Genomic DNA, 5,689 nt, shown 5'->3' with positions numbered 1-5,689 from the left:
GATGATCTAACCGACGTGCTTGACTTCGACTCCGAAGACATCGACGGTATGGACGACGATGTAGGAGAATTACAGGAGCCACCGCTCACCGGGCGGTGGACGGCCACCTCCAAATACGATATATATATATGGTGGACACTCCGAAGGAAACAAATGGCGATGAGGCAACGGAGGATAACCCCTCGGAAAGAAAAACAAAGCATGGGCGTCGTCGGCGCCGCTCCAAAGCCCCGCCACAGCAATACCGGCCTCGGAGACGAAAATAATCCGGATGGCGCCAAAGAAGAATATGACCCTGACCAGCCCGCCTTCAAGCAGGCCGAACAGGAAGATGAGCAGGTCAGCCCAGAAGAACAGGCGACAGACGTATACCCGGAGGAGGACAACTACATGCCCCCTCCGAAGACGAGATTAGCCTCGGTGACGACGAATTTGGCGTGCCTGAGGATCCCGTGGAGCAGAAGCGCTTCAAGTGTAGGCTTATAGCCAGTGTGAGGAGCCTGAAGAAGAAGCAACAACAACTCCAAGCTGATCAAGATCTACTCACAGATAGATGGACTGAAGTCCTAGCAGCCAAGGAATACGAACTCGAACGCCAAACGGCTGACCGGCCACCCCGTGGCCGGGATAAAATGGGATATCAGCCCGGATACCAGCCCGCACCCCCACGCCGATACACTATGGCTTAGGGTAACAGGCAAGACCTGCAAGATATTCTGGAAAATAAAGCAGGACAGCCAAGATCGATTTACGGATCGCGGGGGCGCGCCCCAGCGCGCGACGATGACCATCGCGCCAGATACATCATCAACAAGTCTGGCTGGGCCGAACACAGCTACCCAAATCAATCCGACCTGCGTAGCCACATAGCCCGGCACAGAGGCGCCGCACACCCCCTCTGCTTCACTGACGAAGTAATGGATCATGAATTCCCAGAAGGGTTCAAACCCGTAAACATCGAATCGTACGATGGAACAACAGACCCCGCAGTATGGATCGAAGATTTCCTTCTCCACATTCACATGGCCCACAGAGATGATCTACACGCCATCAAGTATCTTCCCCTTAAGCTCAAAGGACCAGCCCGACACTGGTTAAACAACTTGCCAGCAAATTCCATTGGCAGTTGGGAAAACCTGGAAGATGCATTCCTTGATAACTTCCAGGGAACATATGTGCGACCACCAAACGCCGATGACCTGAGCCACATTACTCAACAGCCGGGAGAGTCAGCCCGGAAATTCTAGACTCGGTTCCTTACTAAAAAGAACCAAATAGTCGACTGTCCGGACGCCGAAGCCCTGGCGGCTTTCAAGCATAATATCCGTCACGAGTGGCTCGCTCGACACCTCGGCCAAGAAAAGCCCAAGTCTATGGCTGCTCTCACAACCCTAATGACCCGCTTTTGCGCGGGCGAGGATAGCTAGTTGGCCCGCAGCAGCACCACGCCACATTCCGGCACTTCAAACAGCCACGATGTTAACGGCAAGCCATGTCGTAACAGGCATAAGAGAAGGAGCAACGGCGACAGCACTGAAGACACGACGGTCAACGCCGGATTCAGCGGATCTAAGTCTGGTCAGCGGAAAAAGCCGTTCAAAAGAAATAATCAGGGACCGTCCAGCCTGGACCGCATACTGGAGCACTCGTGCCAAATCCATGGCACCTCGGACAAGCCAGCCAACCACACTAATAGAGACTGCTGGGTGTTCAAACAGGCCGGTACGATAAACACCAAAAACAAGGACAAGGGGCTGCACAGCGACGATGACGAAGAGCCCCGGCGTCCGAACACAGGGGGACAAAAGAAATCCCCCCAGGTGAAAACAATCAACATGATCTACGCCACCCACATCCCCAAGCGGGAACGGAAGCGAGCACTACGGGACGTCTATGCGATGGAGCCAGTCGCCCCCAAATTCAACCCATGGTCAGCGTGTCCGATCACCTTTGATCGTAGAGATCATCCTACCAGCATCCGCCATGGCGGCTCAGCCGCATTGGTCTTAGACCCAATCATTGACGGACTCCACCTCACGCGAGTCCTTATGGACGGTGGCAGCAGCCTGAACCTGCTTTACCAGGATACAGTGCGCAAGATGGGCATTGACCCTTCAAGGATCAAGCCCACCAAAACTACCTTTAAAGGTGTAATTCCTGGGGTAGAGGCCCGCTGTACGGGATCTATAATACTAGAAGTGGTCTTCGGATCCCCGGATAACTTCCGGACCGAAGAATTAATCTTCGACATCGTCCCTTTCCGTAGTGGCTACCATGCACTGCTCGGACGAACCGCATTTGCTAGATTCAATGTGGTACCACATTATGCATACCTCAAGCTCAAGATGCCAGGACCGCGCGGGGTCATCACTGTCAACGGAAATATGGACTGCTCACTTCGAACAAAAGAGCTTACGGCAGCCCTCGCGACAGAAGTACAATGCGGCCTACTCCGACAAACCAATCCGGTGACAACCTCGAGCATAGTCAAGCGAGTCCGGAGTACCCCGCAACAGGATCATCAGGAACGCTAAGAGCGTGATTAGCAGTTCGGCCTCCGCTCAAGCCCCTTCAAAGCAGCATTCATGCCACGCATACACAATTATGCACTCAAGATACCATGGGCATAGGCGGAGGCATATCAGCGACTCAGACGATAGTACGGGTAACCGCCAAATACCTTCATACCCTTTCCCTCTTAAATTTCAGGACACCGCGTTAGTGCAGCATCCTCAGAAGAGCCGAATTGCCGGAATCATATGGAAGAGACATCCAAGGAGGCAACAGACGTTGTGCACAGAAGGAAATACCCAGGTGGAATCTATTTACGATCATTATACCTGCTTCATTTGTCTGTACACAGCTTGCCCCTGGATAGGACATGTCAAATAGTCCTATTTTTATCTCTGCTTAATGCATCCATTGTAAACATACGCTTAAACGTATTTTTCGCCAATGGGAGGTTCTATATAGTGTCAGCTTATTATCCTTATTTGAGTATTTTTTTTCTCTTATAAATGTTTATTCGGTATTGCATCCGTACACCTTGGTATGGCTAGTTTGCCAGGGGCTTCTGATGGCGCCCTGAAGTATGGCAAATAAAGTACGAACACTTTAAACAGTGCGACACCCCAAACTTATAGCATTATATGCATCAGCTCCAAATCATGTCTTGGGTCTACAGTTGGGATAGCCCGGCTCCCTTGTTTTGGTGCCTTACGTTCCGTTATATCGGCTAAGGTAGCACAGGGAGAACTACTGCGATTGTGTCCTGGTTCTTCCAGACAAGCACCTTAGTAGAGAAAGCCGAAAACTGACTGGCATGATGTGGCGAGAGCTGGTCGCTGTTTGAGAGGTCTTAAAATCCTTAAAGATTTTCCGCTTTAGGCGATATATCGGCTTTGTCCGATCTAGGCGTGTATAGCGCCCCGATTCCGTCTTCCGGATTCCAGGGGCTTCGCTGAAATTTAAAATTGTAGACTTTTATGGCTAAGTGAAAGTTATCAAGCCGCATAGTCCAATTGCCTTGTTCGCTGCGCCGGACACCTCCTTCAAGGACCAAACATTTGGATAAAGAGTGTCCTGGTTTTCCACAAACACCCCAGTACTAGTTACGCGATGGAGGAAGCCGACGACTGGCCTACTTTCAGAATTTTATAAACAGCCGCATAGAAGGTAATACTTTAAATAACAAATGCGCTACATAGCGCAAGTAACTTCGTCCTTAAAATACAAATATGACAGAAGTGAATTCATTCAAAAATGGTGTCCTTGGTACATTCATCAGCGATGAGACAAGCACCCTTCATAACACCATCATAGTACAGCTCGGGATGGCGATGCCCCTTGCCCTCCGGTGGCCCGCCCTTGACCAGCTTCTCCGCATCCAGCTTGCCCCAATGCACCTTGACGCGGGCAAGGGCCCGGTGGGCACCCTCGATGCACACGGATTGCTTGATCACTTCAAGCCGCGGGAAAGCATCCACCATCCGCTTGATCAGGCCGAAGGAGCTACTGGGCATGAGCTCACCAGGCCACATCCGGACTATGAAACCTTTCATAGCCAATTCGGCCGCCCTGTGGAGTTCGACCAACTGCTTCAGTTGGTCACTCAGAGGCATCGGGTGTTTGGCCCCAGCATACTTGGACCAGAATAGCTTCTCCATTGAGTTCCCCTCCTGGGCACGGTAGAACTCCGCAGCGTATGATACGCTACATGGAAGATCTGCGAACGCCCTTGGAGAGCTCCGAATTCGAGTAAGTAAAAGAAACGCCTCCTCCACATGTTTGCTTTGCATAAAGAACTTCTCCTGCTGTGCTTTCTCGGCTTCGGCCTTGGCGTCCTTCAAATTCACAAGGGCCTTCGCAAGCTCAGCCTCTTTCGCCTTCAGATCATGCTCCACGGACTCGCATTTCTTGCCGAGGTCCTGGAGCTCTTGTTGTACCTCACCTACCCTAGCACTTTGCTTTTCGCTCTCCTTACACTCGGAGGCCGCCTTTTCTTCGGCCTCGGATAGCGCCTTCTTCAGGGACACCACTTCGGTGGAGGACCCTGTTACACAGTCACTACACTTAGGCGTTAGACTCGTCGATTCTTAGTATCCTCACATGCATAAGAGAGGGAATCACTTACCCTTGTTCTGTTCGAGCTACCTCCTCGTGAGGTCTAGCTCTCCCTGTGCCTGCTCCAGGTCCCGTTTCAGTTCGGCCTCCTCGGCAGTACGGGCAGCGGCAACAAGGAGCACAACCTGCTTATCCACAACATTACTTATCATTAAACTCCTGTGGATTATCATTGACCCTCCGTTTGGCTTTTTCTTCCGAACACCAAACGGAGTTTCAGGGGCTACTACCTATCGGGCGGTAATTTTGCACATATTTATTACTCACCTCAAAGCCTGTTAGGAGCCTGGTGCAAGCTTTGGTTAGTCCGCTTTTGGCGTACAAAACCTTTCGAATCACCGTACTCATGAGAGTACGATGCTCTTCATCTATGGAAGCGCCGCGAAGCGCTTCCAGCAGATAGTCCCGCGCCTCAGGCGCGACGGAACTCCTCGATACAGACGGCTCGCCCTCCCTAATGAGGGGTCGCCCGCCTGAGTTTGGAACCATCGAAGGTTCCGGAATTGTGTGCGGCTGAGAACCCAGCTGGTCGTGGCTCTCGTCGACACAATCCGCAGGGATCTTGAACCCCGTGAGTCCGACGTCTGGGACCCCGCCTCGGGGCGTCTCCAGAGTCACCTCCCCCCGCTCTGGGAGCCTTTGGGATAGCACCTCCGTGTCATCTGCGGGTTGAGGAGTAGTGGCCGTAGGAAGCGAATTCATCTCCGAATTGCTCAGGGACCCGGAGGAGGATACCTCGGGGTGATCCCTGGCTGGACTGCACATATGTTCGACATTATAAATACAAAAACTGTGAAGTGAAGTCATGATGGAATGCAGACACTTACGATCGCGCTAGGGGCTTCCCCCTGGGCAGCCACCCCTCCTCGCTGAGAGCGGCCATGGCGGAGTAGTCTGGAAGGGGTCCCTTCCCCTTCTTGGACGCCCTAGCCTCCCCTCCTGGGGCGGCTTTTCACTTCTTCTCCCCCCATTGGGGGGAGGTAGGATCTCTTCCTGATTCCCCCCGCCTCCGCGGGAGGAATCCGACTCATCGTCATCGGACAACAAGGGAATGACAGCCCTGCGC

Source organism: Triticum dicoccoides, chromosome 3B (genome assembly GCF_002162155.2).
Source record: "Triticum dicoccoides isolate Atlit2015 ecotype Zavitan chromosome 3B, WEW_v2.0, whole genome shotgun sequence".
In the NCBI taxonomy this organism is placed as follows: Eukaryota; Viridiplantae; Streptophyta; class Magnoliopsida; order Poales; family Poaceae; genus Triticum; species Triticum dicoccoides.
The sequence above is the reverse complement of the archived record's forward strand: the minus strand, read 5'-3'. Positions refer to the sequence as shown.